Raw genomic sequence first — 27,428 nt, forward strand, 5'->3', positions numbered from 1 at the left:
GAAACTACAGTAATGTAGTGATGCTGATGAAGTCACATTATTAAATACTTAAAACATTAGTAAAAATAACAGGAATTGCACGGTTAAAATATTTATGACACAGTTAACTGCTAGAAAATGCACATCAATTGAAAGTGAGCGTGGTAGTTACCCGAACTTTGTGTGCTTGCGGCGGTGCAGACAACGCCACTGACACGTACAGGCTGTGATAAGAGCAGTTGACAAGAACAGTGATAAAGCGTTATCATTTCCAAGCATGGCTATCAAACGCAAACCCCCACCAGCAGAAGGAGGAGGAATGCTTTGGCAAAAACACGTCCAGTTTGGTGCTCGGTTTTATACCAAAGCTTCTTAGATCGATACTACATAATATTACTTCTTCTTTGCTTAATTCATACATCACAGTTTGAAGATATGCTATTTATCTAGTGTTAAAATTTTCCATCATTCTATATAATAAAAATAAGTGTGACAAAACTGGCATTTGAGGTTGTTGATTAAACATAGTTCGTTATAACATTTCCCCAACGAAAGCAATACATTATTAAAACTTCTCACGCCATATCAGCATGGACCCTCTCTTCCTTTTGTTCTTATCTTCCAAAACAATGTTACTGAACTTAGTTGAGGTTCATCTCTGCACGTCATTGCATATTACCTACATTTACTACAACGTGTTGCATTTTCAACTCAGTGTGGCCGAAACAGCGCCACACAGAGAAGATGAAGCACCCGTTGAGATAACGCTGGACAGGCTTGTGTGGCAGAGCCATTTAATGGAGGAAAGGTAACCAGTCACAGCATCCTGTTCCTCATCAGTAACTGAAGTGGCTATATCTTTCTCATCAGTATTAATGGAAGAGCCACATTCCTCCTGGTTCTCTTTTACCACCTTCAGTCCATCAGTACAACTGACAACAATCATCTCCACATTCCTTCTTGGGCTTTACATGGCTGCCTTATCTGTTTACAGTTGTTGACTGTCATTCCTAACTGGGGGTAAAAAAGTAAAAATTCACGTACTTTACTCTCCTGCCTCTGAAATTAATTGAAATTGAAAAATAGTGGTCTCAACAGATCAAGCTAGTTTACTGATCTTTGGCACGAAGATATTTTCTTTGGGGGGTAAAACAAAAAATAAACACGATTTTTTTTTCATTTTTTCTTACCCAGTAGAAGGGATATTGAAAAACATAGGTGGGGTGAGAAAAAAAAAATGGATTTAAATGTCAATGAAATACAATATAATGAAGCACTTTCATACTAATATAACATAGAATGTTAGATTTTTTTTTTTTTTTATGGTGCTAACCCTCACATTCAGTCCAGACTGACAAATGCAATATACAGGTTATTCACTCAGGAGAAAGATTTTCAGACTGACTCATTAGATGCTTCTCAAACAGATAATTCAAACTAATACTTTCGAAAATTTGGTGTACAGAAGTTCAAGAAACTACTTATAATTTTTTTTTTTTAGTTCCAACAGACTTCATATGACTAATATAATAATATATAAGTACATAAAACTTCAAAGATTTTGCCCTTTTCCAGACTGCTTATAGCATATATATATATATATATATATATATATATATATATATATATATATCTAGTACTTCATTTTTTTTTTTTTTCAGTTTCCAGCAACAGACTTCATGACTGTGATATTAGAATAAGTGTATATATACAATAAAACGTCTATCATAATAAGCATATAAAATACAACTCCAATATATAATATATTTCATCACTTCTCTACTTCATAAAAGAAACACTTCGTCATCCCTTTTTTCACTTCATTTCAGTTTATTTTATCTTTGTAACTTCATAGGTCACTTGTTCAGTTCAAACTTTTTTTTCTTACACTCGGGTGATTTTGCCATATTTATCATAATCACTGAAAGCTTCTACGTCACTGAACTTAAAGCAGCTTCTTTTCAACATAAGTGGCTTGGAGGGACCAAAAAAAAAAAAAAAGTACTTTGTGCTGACAATCTGAATGTCGTTTTGAAGTGGGTTTATCCAGATTAACTTTGCTGGATCTGAGATGTTTTTCTTTCGTAAAAAGTCTACTTCGACAGAGGACACGGCTTCATCGTCACCATTTCAAAATACCTTTGTAAGTTCACCCCAGTAGTAAGTGCTGCCTGCTACCGAGCAGAACACAGCATAATACTTGCCAACTGTAACATCATCTATCCTTGGCAACTCATATATCATCTGGTGGTCTTCAGCATCAGAACTACTATCACCATCATCCAGTTCCGGAAATGGGTCAGGACTATATGGGGAATCAGAACTTCATGATACTCGACGATTTGTTTGTGTCGGCCTTGTTTTCCTTTGAGACATCTGTTTATCAGTTTCTTCTCCTGTTATCACACGTACTTTCATGTTAACACGACGACGTTTTTGTGGTGCTTCACTTCGGGGCCTTCCTTGGCTTTGGATTATAGCTTCCAGGGTAGTTGCTTGGTCTGCTGTTTGGAGAGAGATGTTTTACTTCATTCGGTCTGGAGCTTTTTTTTTTTTTTTTTTTTTTTTTTTTTTTAACCAGCTGATCCAAAGGCATTGCATGTAGTACGTCAATTAATTACTGGCCTGCGTAACGCAAGAGCACTGTGTTGCTGTTACACCACGTGTTTGCTGACAGTGGTGTGATGAGCCTGAGCATGGAACTGGTGTTTTGGAGTGTTGGGTCAGAGTACTTGAGCAGGGGGCAGCTGGTTGTGATACTGCAGTAACAAGATCCATCGGTTCACTGTCTGGACTTGCCACTTGAGTAGTTGAACTTACTGAAGTTCAAAGCCTACTTTCTGTGCTGCCTTGGTTCATGCCAAAAGCTTCCTGCTCAGGTTGATCAGTTGGGAATCCCAGCACTGGATCACCTTCGCCACTTTTTGGGGATCTTCTCTTTATCCATTCTTTGTAAGTCTTGAGCTTCAGAGGATTCAAGTGAGTGACTTTGTATTTTGTCTTGTCACAGGGATAGAAACCTGTAGCTTCAAACCCTGTGTTTACATTCTGTGGAGAAAGGCTTTTCTCCCAAACTGAGGACACCATATTAGCAAAGCCACATTTTCTCAGCGGTTCCCGGGGACCAGTCCTATAAACACGATCATTTAATGTCTGTTCATAGTACTGCTTTAGAGGAGCAATGCAAGTGACATCCAGTGGTTGGAGAACATCCGTGCAGTGTGCTGGCAGCTTCAGGATTGAGATGTTTTCTGTTCTGGGCAGCTCAGTTGTAGTTATTCAAAGGTAGCTGTTGTGGCCATCAAGTACTAAAAGGAGAGGACGGGTTTCTCTGGTAATCTCAACAAACCTTTTGAAGAAATCCTCAAAAATATGTGTAGTTATCCACCCAGGTAGAGCATTATTTTGTTCCCCTCCAGATGTCTTGCATGTGTTTTCCTTTAAAGATTACCATAGGAGGGAGAACATTACCATTTCCTGAGCACAGTACCAAAACTGTTGTGTTTTCTCTATTTGCTCCACAAACAACTTTTATAGTCTTTTCTTTCCAGCTGTTCCAATGGTTCTACACTTTGAAGGGTCATGAGGAAACCGTGTTTCATCTAAATTCCAGATACATTCTGGTCTGTCCTTAATGCCAAGACGGTGTATTTCCATTTGAAGAACTTCATAAACCCATAAATCACAAATGGATCCGAAGTGACGTTTTTCCGTATAACTTGCATGGTACCACGTTTCTTTAGTGTAAGCTTGTGTCCAGGCCGGTAATTAGTAAATGGTGTCGAAATATCATTGGCAAGAATGTAGACATGGATTATCTCTTGAAATTCATTGTTGGTCCAAATCCCATCTCGTCCATTCTCAAAAAGACATCTTTTATTTTGTCTTCATTTTCAGCAGTGAGTGCAGTCTTTCGTCCCCATCCATCATTTTAATCCTCCTCAGTGTTGAGAGTCCTATTACGAAGCATGGAAACAGACATATGGTAGGCCTACTTGTGGGCTATTGAGCGCACAGAAGCTCCATTTGTTACCTCTTGAAGTGCAATCTTAACTGTTTCTTCATTCCAGGGTTTCAGTTTCTTCTTGTAATGTCGTGGCATGTTTCTCCAGAAGAGGTAACTTAAATCTAAGTCTTAACTTGCAATGATCTGAACAATATCTTACATCTGCTTGGAACAACCAAATGTGGGGAATATACACCAGAGTTACCTGGGTAATGTAAGTTACGTCTTGGGGTAAAATAAAATATACGAAGGGGTAAATAAAGCTATACTTAGGGGTAAAAAAACACAGCATATGGGGTGACAAAAGGTAACAGCTGGGGTAAAAAAAAAAAAAAAGTATATCTGTTTTTCCTTACCTCAACTTTTGGCAAAATCCTGGGATAAGAAAAAACAACCTCTGTAACAATAATGGACAGATCAGTGAAACCCAAAGGCTGTACACATGTAGAACAACTCTACGGCACTCACTTTGTTTCATTAAGCTCCAGCACCTACATGGGGTAAGAAAAACTGAATTTGTGAAGTCACTACATAATTTCGGGTACCCGATTTTCATCTACTTTGAAGTCGTATATGCTAATTTCAAAAATCGACATGGAATATAATTGAACTATATACATAAACTTTACTCGATAAACCGCCTTAAAAACGATGGGGGAGATCAAATATTTTCATTCACTCATTTTGAAGGGAGAGGTATGTTTTTTCTTACCCCAAAAATGCATTTTTCCCCCCAATTGACACAAGTCAAGAGTGAGAGCAGTGGTAATGAGTTATTTAAGAGGAGTCTGTGGAGTCACATGGAGAGACAGGCTGACGAATGAGGATATAAAGGAGCGTTGTGGTGTGGATGTGGATGTGATGGGAAGTGTTATGAGGAACACACTGAGGTGGTTTGGCCATGTGGAGAGGATGGAGGGTGAAAGACTGACGAAGAGAGTGTATGTGAGTGAGGTGGAGGGGGGAAGAGGGAGGGGGAGGCCGAGGATGAGATGGAGGGATGGGGTGGAGAGGTATATGAGAGAGGGGGTGTGAGTTGGGAGCAGGGCAGTGAAATGGCGGGGGACAGGACGACGTGGAGGCGATTTGTTTGTGGCCACCCCAAACGGGATTAAGGCGTCTGGCAATAGATAGATAGATAGACTTGTTAGAGTGTGTAATTTATCATTCTAGTCTGTGATCTTCATGCCTTCGTTCTCCTACCTGTGAATTATATTCAACATTATTCTTTTTCTTTCACTTGATTTTTATGCAGTTTTGCATGTGCAAGTGTATATTACTATATTAGAAGCTCTTTCTCGATTCTAGCTACTTTAATGCCCATATTCGTCATAACAACCATTTCCTTTTTCTTTTTTTTCCTTTCACATACCTTCAATTTAATCAAGGGGCAATTGCATGTCATTCCTTTATTTTATATTTTCTTGTAAATACCTACTCACTTCTAGCAGCTAATGGTGTACCTTGTCATGTTCCTTGTTACTTTAAATTTTGTTTGTTATTCATAAATAATGATCCTTTCTTTTCCTTCTATCTTTCCCTCTCCTCCACTCTTCAGTATGAAAAAAAGTATGTTTGAACCACTGGCCATAAATCTGTTTCATGGTTTTCATACATTTTCCTTCCTAGCAACTAATATTATAATCCCACTCAGTCACCGCATGACAAATTGTAAAACCTGTCTTATTTTCCCTCGTTAATCATTTTTTTTTTTTTTTTGACATTATGATTTCTTTTTTCTCCTCGAAAATGATTTTATTGATTTACCAATTTCCACGTTCTCTTTCACTAGGCCAGTGGTTCTCAAACTGAGGGACGCGTCCCCTTAAGGGGGCGTCAGCAGTTTCCAAGGGGTGCTGGGGACTCAGGAAATACAGAGTGCCCTCGACAAGTGTGTGTGTGTGTGTGTGTGTGTGTGTGTGTGTGTGTGTGTGTGTGTGTGTGTGTGTGTGTGTGTGTGTGTGTGTGTGTGTGTGTGTGTGTGTGTGTGTGTGTGTGTGTGTGTGTGTGTGTGTGTGTGTGTGTGTGTGTGTGTGTGTGTGTGTGTGTGTGTTTCTTAGTTTTATGAAAGAGAGATTTGCAGATTCCCTTTGTTCCATCGTATTTTGGATCACACACACACACACACACACACACACACACACACACACACACACACACACACACACACACACACACACACACACACACACACACACACACACACACACACACACACACACACATTTCTTGGGAACATAAAATAATCAGAGAAGGAAATAATCTTCACGTACAATGCAATCACGTAATTGTTATTTATTATCTCTTTTCCGGAGTATTCTTGTAAGTAAATAATGTATATAAGAACTTTTTGTTGATGTTTCTCGTTCAGTCGGTTTGCACCATTTTCCTTCAAGACCACTCATACCCTCCTTCCCATCCTTTCTTCTCCTTCCTGTTTTCCTCCTCACCGCTCCTTTCCTCTTTGCATCACTCCCATCTCCTTCCCACTCGTTTTCTCCTGTACTTTCCCCCCCCCCCCGTTTCTACTCTATTCTGCCGTTCCCTGCCTCTCCTTTCTTTCGCATATCATCTCTTCTCCCTCCTACCTCCTCTTTGCTTCCTTCTCTTCTCCGTGTCCTTCCCATTTCTTCCAAATCTTCCTGTTTCCTTTCCCAACCTTATTCCCTTTTTTCTCCATCTTCTTTTTCACTTCTCCCTTCTCCTTCTTTCCTAGCAGCCATTATCACCCTTTTCACTTATCCTCCCCAGCATTACCAGTCCGATAGCCTCTCGCTGTTTTCTTTTTCATCACTATCACTTTTCTCTTCCTTTATGGTAACTTCTAAGTTCGTTTCTTATATTCATTTCCTTCTGACCCTTTCACTTCTTCCCTTCCTCTTTCTTCCCTCTTCCTCTACCTCCTTCCTTCCTGTTTTTGCAACAAGTTCTTTCTTTTTATTTTCTTCATTACTACGTCTTATGTCCCCATCCCTTCCTCTTGGCAGCATGTTCCTCCCTGAAGCACAAATATATATATATATATATATATATATATATATATATATATATATATATATATACCTAGGCTGCTTCCCCCAAGGAAAGGGAGGTAGCCGAGACAGGACGACTCACTCTCCATTTACTCATCCATTCAAACACATTCATTCGCATCTTAGCCCCAAAGGGGAGAACGGACAGATCCTCACCGCATCACACCGCACAAGGGTCAACTGCGCAATGCAAGCAGTGACATCCACAGCAGGGCCCGACAGCAGAACTGGTTTACCCCTGCCACATCATAACAGACCCATCCCCTTACCCGCACCTGACCTGACTAGCTGATCAGACCAAATGCGGGAGAATATCACCTCAGGGCTGCGTCATCACTTATTCATTCACAATTTCTCTCCATTTATTTCTGTCACGCACAGCCACTCTTCCTTGCTCAACAGACATCCCTCTCGCATCCAGCGCTCTCTTCACACTGTCCATCCATCCTATTCGTGGTCTTACTCTCAGTCTTACACCTCTCACATCAGATCTAGTTATCTTTTTCACCAATCGCTCATTATCCATTCTCTCCATATGCCCAAACCATTGCAACACCCTCTGCTCAACTCTACCAGCCATCTCCCGAACAACTCCAGTTCTCCTTCGCACTTCATCATTTCGCACTCGATCCATACGCGTCACTCCACACATACTCCGCAGACATCTCATCTCCATTACATTCAAACTTTTCCTCTCTGCTACACCCATATTCCATGTTTCAGCCCCATATAACGCAGTCGGTACCACAACACCCTCATACAGCCTTCTCTTTACATCCATTCTAAGCGAACGACATTTAAACACTTTTTTCATTCCTCCCATCACCTTTCCTACTTCATTAATTCTAAACTTCACTTCTGCATCTATTCTTCCATCCACAGCAACATGTGACCCTAGATATTTAAAACAATCTACCTCCTCAAGCAACTCACCATTCAAAACTATATTCATCCCCCTACCATCTATCAACCTCGTACACTTCATCACTTTACTCTTATTCTCATTTACTTTCAATTTCCTCCTTTCACACACCCTTCCAAACTCCTCTACCAACTGTCTCAATTTCTCCTCTGAATCAGTCACCAATGCAGTATCATCTGCAAACAGCAGTTGCTTCAGATTCCACTCTCCTCCATCAACATTTACCAGACTCAGACCACCTAAAACTCTTGCATTCACCTCCCTTACAACACCATCCATGTAAATATTAAACAACCAAGGCGACATCACACATCCCTGTCGCAGCCCCACTCTCACGGGAAACCAATCACTCACAGCATTTCCCACTCTTACACATGCTCTACTATTTACATAAAAACTTTTCACCCCTTTTAGTAACCTACCATCAAGTCCATACAATCTTAAAACAGTCCACAAAGCCTCCCTATCAATTCTATCATACGCTTTCTCTAAATCCATAAATGCCCAAAACACATCCTTGCCTTTCGCTAAATACTTTTCACACACTTGTCTCACAGCAAACACCTGATCAACGCATCCCCTCCCTCTCCTAAAGCCACACTGCTCATCACTAATCACTCCCTCTGTACCCTCTCTAACTCTCATAATTAACACTCTACCATACACTTTACCTACAACACTCAACAGACTTATACCCCTAAAGCTAGTACATTCATACTTATCACCCTTGCCTTTATACAACGGGACCACACAAGCACTTGCCCAGTCAATTGGCACCATACCTTTCTCAAAGCACACATTCAATAATCTTACTAACCAGTCAACAATAGTCACTCCACCACCCTTCAGGCATTCCACAGCACACCCATCCATACCTGCAGCTTTCCCTGTTTTCATCTCCTTTACTGCCTTCTCCACTTCCTCCTTCGTGATCAAAGAATCATTCAACTCTCCCAACACATTTATTCCTTGCACCCTTCTATCTGCCACAATCTCAGCCACGTTTTCCTCCTCTACATTTAACAATCTTTCAAAATACTCTGCCCATCTCTTCCTTACTGCATCCATCTCAATTAACATCCTTGCATCCTCTGCTTTTACTCGTTCTTCCTTCCCAGACTCTCCCTTTCGCACCCTTTTCACCTCCTTCCAAAACATTTTCTTATTCTGTTGAAAATTCTCTGTCAGCCGCCTACCCCACCTCTCATCTGCTGCCACTTTAGCATCACGCACAGCCCTTCTCGCTCTATTCCTCTTTTCCTTATACCTTTCATATGACATCTCATCCTTCCTCTGCAGCCACACTTCATATGCACGTCTCTTCTCAGCCACAGCCATACTTACTTCCTCGCACCACCATTCACTTCCTTTTCTTACACCACCACCCACACGTCTCACACCACACACCTCTTCTGCATGCTCCACCACAGCACTCTTAAACAACTGCCATTCCTCCTCCACACTGCCATTTTCCCGATCTTTCACTGCGTTCCATTCATCTTTCAATTTCTCCTGATACTCTATCTTTTTCTCTCTTTTATCCAACTCACTCACTTTCAAAACCTCCCTGCCACACCTAACCCTCCTAGCTCTCACCCATCTCTTACCTACTCTTAACTTTCCCTCCACCAGGTAGTGGTCAGACATACCTCCACCCTCCCCTCTCAGAACTCTCACATCCAACAATCTTCCTATTACATTCCTAGACACAACCACATAGTCCATCAGGGCTCTATCAACAACCCTTCCACCCTCCTGTCTCACCCATGTATACTTATAAATATCTTTCTTCTCAAACAGCGTATTCCCAATCACCATCTCTCGCTCAACACACATCGCTATCATTCGTTCCCCATTTTCATTTCTTCCAGGCACACCATGCATACCAACTACGCCTTCAACTGCTACATTTCCCACTCCAGCATTCAGATCTCCTATCATTACCACATTCACATTCGCTCCAAAACTCTGCAGACACTCATCAACATCATTCCAGAAAGACTCCCTCTCTTGTTCATCCCTTTCACTACCAGGCCCATATGCACTCACAAACACCCACAACTCACGTTCAAATTTCGCTTTCACCCACATCAGTCTCGATGACACCTCCTTCCATTCAATCACACACTGCTGCACTTCCGGACTCACTAACAAGGCCACACCTTCTCTTGCCCTTCCTCTATCAACACCTGACAACCTTCCATTCACACTTCCAAACATATATTCCCCCTTCCCTTTCATCTTCGTTTCACTCAAAGCTAACACATCCAACTTTCTTCTCACAAACATTCTCCCAATCTCCTCCCTTTTAGCCTCAATTGTACTACATCCACGCACATTCATAGACCCAATCTTCAGGGTACGGGGATAACTCCATCCCCCGTCCCTTTCTCTGGCCTGTCTCTTTTTAGGAACTACAAAACAGAGGAGGGGGTCCCAAGTCCCCTCACCCCGCCCCTTTTAGTCGCCTTTTACGACACGCAGGGAATATCTATCTATCTATCTATCTATCTATATATATATATATATATATATATATATATATCTATATATATATATATATATGATTTTACTTTTCTCATTGCCCTCATTATCTATCCCTTAAACTTACGCTGCTTTGTTTCTTTCCGTCCTACTAACGTTTCTTTATCCTACTGATATATCTTCCTTTGTTTCTTCTTAGATTAGTATACATGATAAAGACACCAGCAGTAGAAGGAAAGTGAAGGAGGACAGGGAAGGGTCAGCCGATGTGAAAATCTGAGGGAGAGATATGCAGCTCCGTATATGGCCTGGAGGCTCTGTAGCTTTGAAAGGATACGAGGGAGTGTGATTAGAGAGTGTTCTTATGCAAGACAATGAGTATGAAGAAATAATGCGATAACCTGAGTTGTTCCTGCTTCCTTGACTGTGTCAGCGAGGTGTATGTGTGAAGAGCGCGGTGGCTTTAGGGAGGGACAGAAGATGTATTGATAAAATGCGTTTCAGTATATGGGGTAGAGGGCAGATTACTCTAAGATATTTAGATTATGCATGGTAGACCAGAGGTATCTACGAGAGTGGATGGTGCATCGAGTGAGAGGATCATCTTATTTTTTTCATTTAAGACGGAGCTGCGTCATATCGCCATTGCTGTTAATCTACACGAATATAATAATGAGAGGTAAAACACGTGGTAAAGGAATCGCTCTAAAAAGGAAGAAGAGGCCGAACATCTGCACTGCTGTTTCCAAATGTTGCAGTGTAAAAACATCAATATAAAGTGGGAGTTACAGAGTCTAACAGAGAATTTAGTTGTACAAACATGTGCAAGTGGGGTGGGGAAAAGTATGATAGTGTGAGGGATTAAAGCGGAAGAATGTAAACAAATGATTGTGACGTAAGAGCTAATGGAACGAGTAGTCTGAAAGGCTAATGAATGGGAATGATGAGAGCAGAGCAGTTGTAAACAGGACTGAACTTGGTGATGGACACGGAGGGAATGTGTTGTTGGCAAACGTGACTTTGTCAGAAGCGGAGAATCTTGTGAAAACATGAAAAATGAGTACCGTAGGCATCAGGTGTTGAAGAGATATATGCAGAAATTATTAGGAGTAACAGAGAGGTATGAATGAATTGCTTGTTGGAAATATGAAGGAAAGCTTGATATACTGGAACTGTACCAGCAGACTGTTAAAAGGTTGTGATTGTGCCTATGAACAAAAATAAAGGTGATCAAAGCGAGTGCAAAAATTTTCGCAGTATAAGTCTACTGAATGTAGCAAGAAAGAGATGTTGAAGAATTAACATAGAGAAAGTAAGGAATATATGAGAAGACTAAGTGAGTGAAAAACAATAAGCATTAAATGTATTTATGGTACTGGGTGTATGAATCAAACGTTCACAGTGAAACAAATAATTGCAAAATCTTGTGCAAAGAAGTGTAAGGTATTTATGATACCTGTATATCTAGGAAAACTATAAAGCAAAGTAAACAGAGAGGGGCCGTAGATGGCTTTGTGTATGTATGTTACAGAAAGAAAGCTGCTGAATGCTGATAGGAGTCATTATGCTGGCAGTAAATCTTGCATAAGAGTGGGTGGTTGCTGAAGCGAATGGTTTAACAAAGTCTCACACACACAGTGAAGTATAGAGTCCCGCGAGCTACCTCCCTGTCTCTCTCTCTCTCTCTCTCTCTCTCTCTCTCCCTACTACCTGTCGGTTCTATGGCCAGTCTCCTTCTGAGCTTTACATCCTACATTCTCGTGTAACAGGGGTCATGTCACGTGTGCTCTACTGTCGTGGAAGCTTCTAGAATACTGTATGTCTGTGTGTATGTACTGCTTCCGGTGCACGATCAACATTCCTTCACTTAAAGAGTTGCAAGCTAATATCCCGTTCCCACACCTTGTCTGGTGCTCTGTCTGTCTATCTACCTATCTATCCATCATACTTTCTGTTATGATTTATATTTGTAATATGGAGTCCTAACATGAGTACTGTTACATTTTTTGAGAGTAGTGAAGTCACAGAATACATAGTAAGGCTGGATGCTGTGGATTTAAAGAATGTGAGTGCATTTAAATATTTTACTTAGGTCGTGTGATGATTATGGATGGAAATTCACGAGCTGAAGTGGGTGAAAAGGGTACAGGAGGGTAGAAGGTCAGTTGGTTCACTGAAAACAATAAAAGGAATTGAGAAGTGATCATGGAAGTAAAAACTTTTGCCCTGAAATTAACAGTTTCCTAGACCTGCAAGGTCGCCCCCACCCCGCGCCTTGTTCGCCTACGGGAATGCTCAAATCATCCATATCAATCGTTCCACTGCCAAGTAAACCCTTGCGAATTATTTGGGTTTACATCTGACAAGCTTTATTCAGTTGAAGGTGAGTCATAACAGCCTGCGACTGTAAATACTGTCTCTATCACAGCTCTCATGGTCGTGTCAGACTCGACTCAATTGTGATGTCATCTCTAACACACCGAAGTGAAGTTTGAACCCTGTTGGAAGGACATAGTCATGAGTGGCAGTAGTGGAAATGAGTTACTTGAGACGGGCATGTGTAGTTTCGTGGAGGGAAAGACAGACAAATGAAGAAATAAACGAGCGTTGTGGTGATATGGATGTGGCTGAAAGTGTCAAGAGAAATCTTTTGAGATGGTTTGACCATGTGGAGAAGATGGAAAATGAGTGACTGACTAGTAATGTGCATTTGAACAGAGTGGAGGGGGAGAGAAAGAGGGGGATATAAAGGATGAGACAAAGAGATGGAGTGGAGAAGACTATGAGAAGGAGGGTGCGAGTTGGAGGAAGAACAGGCAAATGGCAAGGGATATGGCGGCTTGGAGGTGACTTGCTTGTAGTCACCTTTTGCGTGATTTAGGTATCTGGCAATAGATAAATAGACCGATACGCAGAACTGTTGTGAAGAAAACTTTACACATGCTCAAACGACTACCTTTCTTTTAAAGAATAGGAAATATTCGTAACTAAAAATTTAGTGTTCATATTCAGCAGAAGCTTTATATTGATTAAATTGTAACTGGGATGAAAATTGAAAGTAAATATAAGAATTACTTTACAGTAAGTTGTTAGAGCTCTGTCGCTAGGTTTTTATTTACCTCGGTTCATTAGCAAAGAAAACAGCCATTTATGCGCAGAACAACGTATTATATACCAAAACAATATATGACAAGCAAGAAGGCCATCGTGTATAGAAGGAATAAACGCGGTGACCAAAAAGGGCGAAGAGAATGTTCTTCAGGATTATGGTGTCTGGCTATACAGTAAGTAGATATATAGATAGATATTTGAAGAATGTCTTCCCTCCTCTTTTCCTTCTTCCTCTTCCCTCTCTTTTCCACCTTTTCATTCCTCATCCTTTCTTCTTTCCTTCCCCGGCTCCTTTCATTTTTCTTTGCCCCCTCACCCCTTTTAACGCCTTACCTTTACCCTTTGCCCATCTGTTCCTCGTTTCGTTCCCGCACTTTCCCTTTTTCCTCCTTACCTTATAATTTTTCCTTACATCTGCAAATTTTACAATCCCCTTCAATATTTTCCTTTTTTTTTCCTTCTCTCCCTCTTCATACTATCACTTTCCCTTATACATCTCCTTCATTCTTCATACTCATTCTCTCGTCTGTTTTTCTTTCCCTTGAATTTCCCGCTCATTTTCTCTTCTTATTCCCCTGCTCTCGTTTACTCCTTTCTTTTTTCTTTCTTCTTCTTCCCACCTCTGTTCCCCATCTTTCCTTCTCCATTCTTCTCTCTTCCCACATCTCACCTCCACTCCTCCTTTCTCTCCTTTCCTCTCCACTCCATGTCTCTACTTGGTTTTGTTTTGATCCTCATCCAACCCTCCATCCTCCTCCTTGTCACCCCCTCTCTTTTTCCTCTTTATCTTTTCTTCCTCTCTCCCATCACTTCTTCTTTCCCTTTCCCCTCTTAGCCACCCACAGTTCGGCTCAACACGGGGCGACAAGGTTCACTATGTGGGCCTCACGATTACTAATGTTATAGATGAGGTCCATCACAGGATTACACCGGGATTACGTGGAATTCCAACCAAATTACTATAACCAAAACCAAATTTTGGACATATCAGGTCATTGCCATAGGGTCTTTGCATCTTGGGTACGGTTGTTTGCAGATCGTGATATATATATAGTGGTAAAATATGTCGCTGCATATAATTAGTTAAGGTTCATTACATTATGACGGGCTTCTTTCCCAAACACTCCCTCCCCCCCACCGCTCTCTCTCTCTCTCTCTCTCTCTCTCTCTCTCTCTCTCTCTCTGTAGCAGCCAGTAAGTGCTCGGGAAAAAAAAAAATCTTCGGACCTTAAACAAAGTAAACGTAAGCGTCATATTATGTAATCCATACAAGATCTGACATTTAAATATTTGCAACAACTGTTTACTTCGTTGTTTTCTTAATGATCTCAGAATGTGACAGATATGATTTGTTTAAATAAGAATGGCAATACTAATGCTTACTGTGTAAAAAATGCACGAATATAGAGGTGTTAGCAGCGCGGTATCCCGTGGATTAAATAGCGCCCACCTCACCTCTCACCTGCCCACCGCATTCTCACTTCAGTCACGGAGCAAGAAACATCTACTGTATCTACCAAGGCCACTGAAGATGGGTTAAGGGACCCGAAATCGCGATCTCGCAAGAAATGAAATGGACGGAACAAACTACGGCGAAATCATACACAACCCACCAGACGAGGCTAAGACACTCCTGAAGTGTAAAGAAAATATACTGAAGAAAATATACAATGCAGAAACTGTAATCACTTTGGAGAGAAAATCACTGGCCTATATTTGCCCTTAATATCTCGAGTGATGGGGCAGTCAGCCATAACGGATGACACAGAAGGAGACACAACGAGGAAATAAGGAGGAATTACATAAAGAAGAGGATAAAAGAACTCCAAAACAATATCAACAGCGGTACCAAGGAACAGCAAACTCCTCGCCGGTAGTCATTTTGGTGCTGACGTATAAACACAACAGAGTATCTAGTCAAAGATGTCACATGTCGAATATGGAGTAATTCGGGTGAAAATTGACCCCCTTACCGCTAACTGGGGAGTGACCCCCCTTGATGTAATGAAGTATGTTATAGGATGCAGATTTGAAAGATGCACCTTTAGGTTTTGTTTTCATGTCCATATGACGAACTTGAAAGGAGTTATGGCGAAAAAACTATTTTAAAACACTTTTTTTTGGTCGTACAGCCAGGGCGCTGGCCCAATTTGGCCCAAAATTTATTCAGATGATTAGGTCATAGTCCATCATCCCTATAATTTTAGTCAAAATCACACCAGTAGTTTTCACGTAAAGTTGTTAACAGACAGACAGACAGACAAACAAACAAACACACAGACAGACAGACAGACAGACAAACAGAGACAGACAAACCGAGTGAAAACAATACCTGTCCCCGATCCCCTCCGGGGCGGGGATGGGTAATGAATAAAAAGAACAATTCAGTAGAGGCCCCCCAGGAGGGGAATCACACCAGCCGCGAGCTGATACTTAACTAGCGCGGCTCGGAATATGACCTTGACCTTGGACTACTTTCACTAATTTCGAACTCGTCCGAGATTTTCATCCCTACTACACACCTATAACATTATTGTGATTATATCTTGAGCGGTTGCGAAGTTATCGTGCTAACACACACACACACACACACACACACACACACACACACACACATACATACTGAAAACAATAACTGCATCGCCATCGCTGCTGGTAATAACAGTAACATATGCACTGAAATGTCAGCAGAGAAATATCTAACTACAAGCAACTGTTACAGGGACTAAAAAAAAAAAAACTACAATAACAACACCGTCCTGACTTCCGCCACACGATTTCTCTCCTCATGAGAAATCTCCTGCCACATGATATTTAATTTCCATATCATATTCTGGATGTTACATTTTTAACAATTATTTTTCTCATTATTCAACTGTGAGTTCTGGCTGGGTGGGTGGTGAATTGAGTGAAAGGAAGGCAATGATTGATTATGTGTGTGTGGATGAAAGGATGCGAAGATGTATATTGGATGCAAGAGTTTATAGAGGTTGGGGGAGTGGACTTTCTGACCACTACTTGGTGGTGGCCAGAGTTAAAGTTCAAGTAAGATGGAGGAATAGAAGAAGGGAAAGACGAGAGGAAGGAGAAGTTGCAAGGAGAGTGGAAAGGTTACAAGAGGATGAGAAAAAGGCAGAGTATAAGAGAGAAGTGGAGGAACGATTGGGCAAATATGAGTTGGAGCAGATGGGGGACGTGGAAGGTGTGTGTAGAATATTTACAGAAGAAATATGTGCAGCATGTGATGTGGTGTGTGGAAGGAAGAGAAGACGGAGGGGGGTGCAAGGAACAGCGTGGTGGACTGAAGAGGTGAAACGGGCTGTGGCACAAAAGAAGAAGGCATACAATGAATGGATGAGAAATAGGGGCGTGGAAGAAGTTGAGAGGCGGAAGAGAGAGTTATATGTAGAAAGAAAGAGAGAGGTGAAAAGATTAGTAAGAGAGAGTAAGAAAGAGAGTGGATGAGAAATTTGGAAGGAATTTGAGTGTAAAGTGGAGGGACTGTAAGAAAATGTTCTGGAAAGAGGTGAAAAGAGTAAGACAGGGTGGAAGTGGAGTTAGCAGGGGAGTGAAAGATAAAAATGGTAGATTACTAGTGGAGAAGGGAGAAAAAGTGAGCAGATGGAGAGAACACTTTAAGGAATTGCTGAACGTGGAGGATGGAAGTAATGCGAGTATAAGTGGCTGGGGAATGGCTGGAAGAAGGAGGGAGGTGAGAAGACAGGAAGAAATCAGTAGGATAGAAGTTGTGGAAGCAATGAAGAAAGTTAAATCAGGGAAAGCCCCAGGAATTGATGGAGTGTGTGGTGAAATGCTGAAGCATGGAGGAGAGATAGTAGTAGAATGGATGTGGAAGATGTGCAGATTGGCCTGGGAGGAAGGTAGAGTCCCGGAGGATTGGAAGTCAGGTATAATTATTCCCTTGTACAAAGGAAAAGGGGAAAAAGAAGTGTGTGGTAATCATAGGGGCATTTGTCTTCTTAGTATAATAGGAAAAGTATATGGTAGGATACTTATTGACAGAGTTAGAGAAAGAACAGAGAAATTAGTTGGAGAAGAACAGGGAGGCTTTAGGAAGGGAAGAGGTTGTGTAGATCAGATATTCATTCTCAGATCTTTAGTGGAAAAGTTTCTAGAGAAGGGAAAGAAGTTGTATGCGGCTTTCATGGATTTGGAGAAAGCATATGACAGGGTGGATAGACTAGGATTGTGGAAAGTGTTAAGAATATATGGAATAGATGGGAAGTTGTTGAATGCTGTGAAGAGTATGTACGATGGTGCGAAGGCTGCAGTGCGTGTGGATGGGGAACTAAGTAAATTTTTCTCTTTGAAAGTTGGGTTGAAGCAGGGATGTGTCATGTCTCCATGGTTGTTCAATCTGTACATGGATGGGGTAATAAAAGAGGTACAAGGTAGGGTAGTGGATGTTGGAGTGGCCCTGGTGAGAGAGGATAGTGTTTGGAAACTCCCTGTACTGTTGTTTGCAGATGATACCGTGTTGTTGAGTGAAGACGAAGGGGAGCTGCAAGGCTTGGTGGATGAGTTTGAGAGAGTGTGTAAGAAACGGAATCTAAAGGTGAATGTAGGGAAGAGTAAAGTGATGGTCTTTGAGAGAGGTGAAGTCAGTGAATGTACAGCGAGGTTGGATGGTGAGGAATTGGAAAATGTGAGTACGTTTAAGTACTTGGGTAGTGTGATGAGTAAGGATGGAGGTTTGGAGGGTGAAGTGTTTGAAAGGGTACAGCAGGGAAGAAAGGTTGCTGGTTCTTTGAAAGCAGTGATTAGAAACAGGGAAGTGAGCATGGAAGTGAAAAAGTTACTACATGACAGTATTGTGATACCAACTCTAACGTACGGAAGTGAAGCTTGGACGTTGTTGGAAGGACACAAGTCAAGAGTGAGAGCCGTGGAAATGAGTTATTTAAGAGGAGCCTGTGGAGTCACATGGAGAGACAGGCTGACGAATGAGGATATAAAGGAGCGTTGTGGTGTTGATGTGGATGTGATAGGAAGCGTTATGAGGAACACACTGAGGTGGTTTGGCCATGTGGAGAGGATGGAGGGTCAAAGACTGACGAAGAGAGTGTATATGAGTGAGGTGGAGGGGGAAAGAGGGAGGGGGAGGCCGAGGATGAGATGGAGAGATGGGGTGGAGAGGTATATGAGAGAGGGGGGTGTGAGTTGGGAGCAGGGGAGTGAAATGGCGGGGGACAGGGCGACTTGGAGGCGATTTGTTTGTGGCCACCCCAAACGGGATTGAGGCGTCTGGCAATAGATAGATAGATAGATAGTTCTGGCTACATTGCTTCACAGCCTGGTCAACACACAAGTTTGAACCAAAGAGCACGAGCCCAACTCTCCACCGACTGCCCCCCCCCCTCGCTCTTCCCCACCACACTCATCCTCCCCCCACTTCCTAACTCCACCCCTTTCTAAGTATCGATTGAAGGGCAATCTCTTGATGACAGATTTACCAAGTCCAAGGAATTTTGTCTCAGATTGTGCTTTATCCTCTCCAGTTTGAGGAGCAGCTTTGAAATCACCTTTCCCCCGGCAGAATATAGTTGCTTATGTTGGTTTACAGTTTTACCCAATCAGAAGCAGTCTCGTCTGTGTGTCAGCCAGGTCACAGACTTTCCATTTTTTGCAGGAAATGTTGAGATTGTGGCGAATAACCCTGGATGATTAAGAAGATAAACTGGAATGAGAAATATACATAGATATAGATGAATTTCCTTTGCTTTAGTTTCCAAAATAATAGTAACATCAAATATCAATTCATTTGCTCTGAGCTATTATTCAACCTTTGAAATGACTGTGAGGAATAAAACGTTGAGCCGGTAAGCCTACGGAGGAGCCGATAAAGTGTCGTACTAATGCACCAAGAGAACGTCGAATGACGATGTGTATGTGGATAGAAAAACCACATAGTGTTAACTGAGTTTATGTTAAAATAAAATATCGTGCTGCTGTTTGATATATAAACAGGGAATTAGGGTTGGTGGGCTCCGAAAAGGATCATGATCAAAAACCATACTTTGCTCATGATACATGAAATTGGTGAAACATTATGCAATGGACCAAATTAAATAAAAAAAAAAAGTATGTGTGCACATTTCGCGTGAAAGAATCTGACACCACGACTGATGGATGTTGCAAAATGCCTGATGATCGCACCGCACGTTGGTAAACCTGCGTTGATGACAATGCACTGCACTACGTACTAGTGACTTTTTTCTACTCAGTATTATTTTCATGAAAATGTGTAAATGATGAAATATTAATCTTTTGGGGGAGCCCGAGCCGTTTGGAAAATTTCCGAGAACATTGGAGCCTGTCTGTGCGATACATTATTATCCGTTGTAGGAGGATCCCATTATATAAGCAGGTAAGAGATGAAGAAACCATTAAGAGTATTTTTACCTGAACAAAGGAGTCTGTGAAGTGCTGTGGACCTAAAGGGGAATTGTCTTGGTATGTTGTTTCTGAGACTTTGTGATGCTACACTTAGTGTTTACATATACTCATTGCTTCACCTGCTCTACCGCCAACCAACTGTGGGTGAGAGTAGGAGAATAACTGGTCAGACTAAGTGTAGTTTTCTTGTGGCCCCTTGGGACGTGACTGAAGAAATTTCTTGATCGTTCAAACTGGCAGCAGAAAAAGGCGGCTTATCATTGTACAAGACGCAAAGTACAGCCACAAAACGAAGGATCACTGCAGAAAGGCAGATGGAAGGAAGGTATGGCTGCCAATAGTCAAAGTGTTTTTTTCCTTTTTTTTTATGCAGTACTCTGTGGTTTCAGCCTTTTAACCCCTAAACCGCGGGGATGTTGGAGGCGGTCCTTGCAAGGCCCGCGGCGATATTCGCGCTCCGACTGACTTTTTTAGAATATTTGCCAAAAATTATTAGTCCTAGATTATTTTAATTAATTATGCCTATCACACATACCATCAGCTTTCTCCTGGGATGTTTGTTGAGCCTTCGTCTACTACCGTAGGACTTGTGGAGCCTTCTGAAGTTGGGTAACGAAGTCTCCACTTTACACTTCCCCACACAGCGTAATATGATCCACAGCCTGATATTATCACTTGAGACACTATTCTATGATTTTCAAGTAGTTTGGAATCCATACTCCAAAAAAAAAAAAACATTGTGAAAGTAGTGAAAATTACGAATGCATAGGAGCTTTCCACCCGCACTCGTTCCCCGTTGGTATTCTGTCACTTATTATTCATAAACACTCACACTTTATATTCCTATTACTTTATTATAATTACATATCTACGGTATTTATCCATAAGTTTCCTTCAGTAATAGTAGCTTATTTTCACTCCAGGCATTCACTTTCTCATTCAGTAAACTACATAGAGGGCAAAGCTTTCACTTTCTCTGTCATTACTTCAAGTATTTGTACTCATATTCTTATATTACTAATTATTTCTATTTCTATTTACATTTTCTATTGTGTTTACATTATTTACCCTTCTATTTTATTTACACTACGTTTTGCACTGTCACTTGCAGTAACTTATAAAACTATATTCCACTGTTCAGTCATACTTACATCCATTGCTTTCACTTGCTATTTACACATTATTTACACATTATTTACATTTCCACTTGCACTGTTTTAGAACTGTTTCAGGCTGTTGTAATCAAAGAAGCATGTTACGCAGAGGGGAACCTGGCACTCAGCGCACTGCCAACAGGTGCGTTTGTGCTTAGGTGCGCTTCTGATGGTACGTGCACACACCTGGCACCTGCGGATCGCGGCCTTCCCCTTCGTTGTGGCAGGCATTTGCACCAATATGTGCCGATCCATGTACGCCCTCTGCTCAAGTCTGTCAGGAAGTCTAACAGAATGGCACCATGGAGCTGTTGCCATACCTCTCAAGCAGCTGCTGAACACAAGTCCTGGCGAACAACCTCAGGGAGAAGGACTTGGGTGCCTTTACCTTCATCTTGTACAGGATGAAGGCGTTCAGCATCGTCATGTCAATGGGATGCAGAAAAACTTTCCTGTACCACCTAGTATTCTTCCTGAGGCAGTCGATCTCTCCAACCATCATGTCAGACTTGTCCACCAGCCGCATATTGTGGTCGATGACAGCATCAGGTTTCCTCACAGGTTTGCCTGTCCTACATTCGACCTTCCCACTGTCTTTCAGTTCCCCCTTGTGTATCTTGTGAGCATGTGCACGACCCTCTTGTCATGCCACTGAATTGCCAGCATCTTCTCAGACTTGCGTAGGTGCACGTCTCCTTGCTGCGAATTTCCTGCGTTGGGGAATTTGGGGAAGTGGACACGTTTGCTCTTGACAGTCCCACAGGAGCCGATGCCATGCTCTGAAAGGTATTCAGCAAGTTTCGGTGCTGTATAGTAGTTGTCAGTATACAGCACATGATTCCTACCAAAATACCTTTCAAGCAGCACTTTCACTACACAGCCTGAGAAGCGAAGGGGGTGTGTTTTGTCCAGATCGACAGTACTGGCTGAATAGATGACGAAGTCAAGGATGTACCCCGACTTACAGTCGCATAGTACAAAGAACTTGATTCCAAAACGATGACGTTTGCTTGGAATGTACTGTACGAACCTAAGACGTCCTCTGAACAGAACCAAGGATTCGGTTATGACAACCTTCTGAAATGGGTGGAAGAATGACAAATCTATCCTTCCATCTGTTCAGAATCTCCCCGATCTTCCAGAGTGGGTCAGTCTGGGAAGGTACATCGTTGTTGGTGAAGTGCAGGTTTCCCATGATGTTACGGAAGCGATCTCTGGCCATGTACTTATTGAAGGTGGGTGAGGGTAGTAAGGGGTCCATGGACCAGTAATCTTCCAACTCAAGCTTGTTTGAATGGGGCATGAGAAGCATGAGGGCGAAGAACACATACAGTTCCTGCACTTCAAGCAAGGTCCACTGTTGCATTTTCACTACACCTGCACCACTTGCAGCACGTTGTGACTCGTACCTGTTGGTCTCATCACAAACGTGCTGCATGACTTCGCCATCAGGGAAGGCCAAAAGGTAGTCCACACACCCAGCATCCTCGTCAAGAGTGAAGGCAGGCTGTATCCCTGAGGAACTCTTGTCAAAGTGGAGTTGTCCAGGGACGAAATCAGAACCTTCCGTCCACACGAAGGCGTCCAGGGTTCCCTCTCGTGGCGGTGTAGGCTGGGTGAGGCTGGATGAGGGTGGCTGTGAGGCAGAATGGGCTGTTTCAAGGTCACTCTGACTGACCCTAGGTTGCCGTGTAGCACTAGCAGCCCTTACCCTAGATGCTACTCTACTTTTACGATGACTCAGGGATTTACCTTGTCCCCTACGGCCTGCCTTCACTGTAGGTGCTGGTGGAGATTCCGATGAAAAAGACTCAGGAGAAATTTCCACTGAAGAGGTGGAAGAAATTTGTGAAGTGGGGTTGGGAGAGCAGAGAGGTCATTCACCTTGGGACTCATGGCGGGCTGGGTCAAGCGGGGCCATTGTTCCAGGGCTAACCCTTCTCCTCTTCACTCCCTTCCCAAATTCCTTCCCTCGCTGCACTGAGGGCTCCTTTCCCTTGGAGCTAGGACGAACTTGGGACAATGAAGCACTCGTGCTGGCAGTTTCTGTCACGATTTCCTCCCTAGGCTCATCACATGATTCACCTGAAAGATCAAAGTCACTATCCATCATTATCATCGATAATTCAGCCAGTGCACGTTCCACTGCAGAGTTAGTTAGTCCTTTACCGCTTCCCACACGAGGTTTAGTAGGGGCAGAGGTCACAAGGCCCTTTGCAATGGGCACAGAAGCGGTGGAAATGGAGGGGCGTAAGTGCGGCATGGCTTCACCTCAAATGACAACACTTGACCGAATGACGTGGCGTATATGGGCAGCCAAGGGTTGACAATGTCAGTGTGGTGACAGATGCTAATTTATATGTTATGAAATGATTAGGAAATCTAAACAATATATAATAAATTAGGTAGTTCCAGGTGAATGTAAATATCATTTAGGCTTCTCCCTTCCTTTCTTATATATGTTTTTATTACAAGAATAGGTCATATGGCATATTTCAAGGGGAAATAAACAGGGAAAATTAGCACATGAGTGCACGTGGGGTGTTGCCAGGTGATAATTAGCCAATTCCAGGTGTATGGCACTATCAATTACCTTATTTCTTTTTTATATATATTTTTAATAAGAATATGGTATAGGGCTCATTTCAATGGATGAAATCAGTGGAAAATTCTGGGTAAGATTTGCGTAGTGTGGCACAGCCAGGCAGGTGAGAGGAGAGGTTAATAGAGGGGAGGTAGGGAGGGGAGTCAAGAACAGGGAAAAATGGCTAAATTCTCAACAATGGGTGGGATTACTGATGACATTAGCAGCCCTGACTGTTGTTGGACACTGGCAGTACTGATAGATGATACAAGTCACCACTTGAAAGCCCGGGCGAATCCAAAATAACACACAATTGCAAAAGTGACGACCCCCGGTATGATCCATTAAGCCCGAGCATCACGAAAGTGACGCCCTGCAGTTAAGGGGTTAAAGCACCTGGGAGAACTCAGCCTTTCCTTGATTTTGTTAAAATTGCTGCTGAATTGTTATCAAACCTTACAAAAGCGGTTCCATTTTGTACAGTAATTTACACCTGCTGTCGAACATTATTTACAAAGACAGTCACGCAAGCTACAAAATACAAGTGCCGAATATTCTACGAGCTCCAAAGAAGCTGCGTGGTAACTTGGATTTTTTGTCCTTTTATCATATTACCTATGACAGGGTATTTTAACAGTCCTTTTGTGGACATTTACATTAAAATCATTCATGAAAATAAGAATATAAAAATCAGTATGGCAAATATTATTCTTAAATATGTTCGGGAATGGAGAAGGCAAATATTTTGAAGACCACAAAAAACAACAACAATGTCCAATGGGTTACAATGAGGTCTTTGATCCGACGTAGTGTAGAAAATGTGGCTTTAGACCAGTGGTGTTAAACTCAGTCCTTCCCATGGGCCACACTTCAGTTCTGTTGATCGTCTGAGGGCCTAGTCTACCTAACCTTACCGAAATCAGCGTAGGTATATAAAAAGTGTACATAGTTAAGTGAGACATATATTATTAAAAAACAAACATGGTTTACACCTCAAGGTTTAATTTACAACACATTATCAGTTTCCTCTCCAATCAACATTTTCTTTCTTAGATCATGTAAAAATAATAGTTCCTAGTAGGAAAGGCCTATCTTTGCCTACATTAAGAAGAGGGTTCCAATATATTTATTTAGATGATGGTGATGATTATGAGAAAAAAAAATGAGGGTGGCTTACACATATAAGTTTATCATCATACTTTTCTGTTCCCTCTTCATTGCCTGCATTTTATATGAGCAAATGTAACTTAAAGTGTAATTTACCGTAGGAGAGGTGTCTATCTATCTCTAGTATTTTATGATGAAATATAATTCTAGAAAGAGACAGAAATAAAACATAAACTATATCAGTTTATTAGCTGCCACAATAACCACTGACCTCAAATAAATGTAGAAATAATAGGTTAATACCGGTTAAGCAAGCATCGACTCACCCAAAATATTATTGTGACGTGTGTCTAAGGGAGCCTAGATTAGCGTGTTTATGTACTTCATTAATATACATATATATATATATATATATATATATATGAGAGAGAGAGCCTTCGGATTCTGTTTGGCTTCGTGGCAAAGTTGTCCCCAAACGCCATAAAACACTGCTGGCATTTGTCCGGCTTCTCCGTGACAATTTCCACAGTTCCTGGTTCCATAAATCACTACCGTTACGAGCGTTTGAATTTCCTGTGATCAACTTTTAAGGAAAGACATACTTTTACCCAGGAAAAAGGCGAATTTGGAAGGTTTCTGGAAATTTATTTGGTTTTCCAAGCATACTCGTACTCTAAACTCATTAACATCTTTTGCTTTTGGAGCTTATTTCTATGTCTCTCTTTTTGCATGATACTCCGCACAATATTCCTATTATAGACAGAAACATACAAATTTGAGATAAATTATACTTGATACCCTGGAGTGATTATTACTTCCATGGTCGAGAGCCATCTGTTTGTGCCTTGCGCATTACAGGGTTTTTTCTCTCGGGCATGGGAACATACATTCCTTTCTCTTATCTTGTGACTAATGAAAAACAAACAAACAAAAATGGTCTAATCACGCATGTTCTACTGCTGTCCTCAACAAAGAGAAGGCCTACAAAAGGTTCAGGAGTCAACCCATCCCTGAATCTTATGTCCTTTATTTTTCTGCTCGGAATCGTGCAAAGTCTGGGCCTGGATTCACAAACGGTCGCACGCTGGTGGCGCCTCCCTTATTTGCCGCGCCGCTTCCTTTCGGCGTTACACTGGCATGCACAAGCTGTGTCGGCCGCCATTTTCTGGCGTAAAGTCTCCCTTTCGCTAAGGGACCTCCAGACCACCTGACAGAATCGCGATTCGGAAACAGACACATTATATCGACTGCATGACCCCCCACCAAAACAATGGAGAGTTATGTGTGACGTGGAGGGTATTTCCTTAAGTACTATATGTACACGTGTCTATATATGTACTTATGGACACACCTGTGTACTTACCTACGTACGCATTTACGTACCTACTAACGGCCACATCCACGTACTTGATTACGTACACATGTATTTACACATGAACATACGTACATGCTTATGTAATGCACCCATGTACGTACTTATGTACTCATATACTTACATACATATGTACGTACTATACGCATTCAAGTACGTACTTAGCTATGTACGTTCTTACGTACGAAAGTATATACGTGCTTACGGAAATACTTTCAGACTTGCATAACAATTCACGTACATATGTAAGTACCTAAAATAGTTACACATGTAAGTATTGACATACATACGCAAGTATGTACACGTATTGACATACATACGCAAGTATGTACACGTATTGACATACATACGCAAGTATGTACACGTATTGACATACATACGCAAGTATGTACACGTATTGACATACATACGCAAGTATGTACACGTATTGACATACATACGCAAGTATGTACACGTATTGACATACTGTACATACGCAAGTATGTACACGTATTGACATACATACGCAAGTATGTACACGTATTCACATACATACGCAAGTACGTACACGTATTCACATACATACACAAGTACGTAAACACGTAATCATTCACGTACGTACATACACACCTAGGTATTTACGTACGTAAGTACGTGAAGTTTAAAATAGTTTCAACTTACGTAAGTACGTACGTACTTACGTAAGTATTCACGTACGTACAAAGACACGTAAGTATTCAAGTGCGTATGTACGTGAAGACTTACATATGTACTTACATATGAGGAGTAGACTGTAGCACCAGTCGAACAGGGCAGTACTCCCGAGGTTGATGGCAAGCTGGTGATAGGGAGAGCTGGAGCTCCCGTTTCACCAGCCCTCAGGACTTGATCCTGACCATTTCCCTTTGCTGAACATTTTCAATGCATTCATTTACACAGAGAGTAGGCCAGCATGCTCTCATAATACCTCTACCTTCATATGTCTACACCACACTACATGTGCATAACATATCACACCTTCTATTTACTGTCTTTAGTAATGGCCGCTGCAATGTTACTATCAAATGAGGTGGTACCTCGGATTGACACCACCGGCAGGGTAGGGCTGGCGGCACAGGGTCCTCCCGGTCGCCATCAAGCGACTGTGCCGGCAGCGACTGTTGCTATTTCCGGGAATGCTCGTCAGTGAAGAAGTGAAAGTGCGGCCTTATTCTTTACCAACATGTGCGGCCTTACCACAAATTTAAACTCAGTTCATTTTTTCCTTCAGTTCATATCCCC

At 41.8% G+C, this 27,428-nt stretch overlaps 1 pseudogene; it reads right to left on the minus strand.

The window, feature by feature from the left end:
• Positions 1–2,805: 2,805 nt before the first annotated feature.
• Positions 2,806–6,211, minus strand: LOC145394451 (uncharacterized; annotated as a pseudogene).
• Between the last annotated feature and the right edge of the window lie 21,217 nt (positions 6,212–27,428).

Source organism: Coenobita brevimanus, chromosome 27, assembly GCF_032717465.1.
Source record: "Coenobita brevimanus isolate Jiangsu-jjx chromosome 27, ASM3271746v2, whole genome shotgun sequence".
Taxonomy (NCBI): domain Eukaryota; kingdom Metazoa; phylum Arthropoda; class Malacostraca; order Decapoda; family Coenobitidae; genus Coenobita; species Coenobita brevimanus.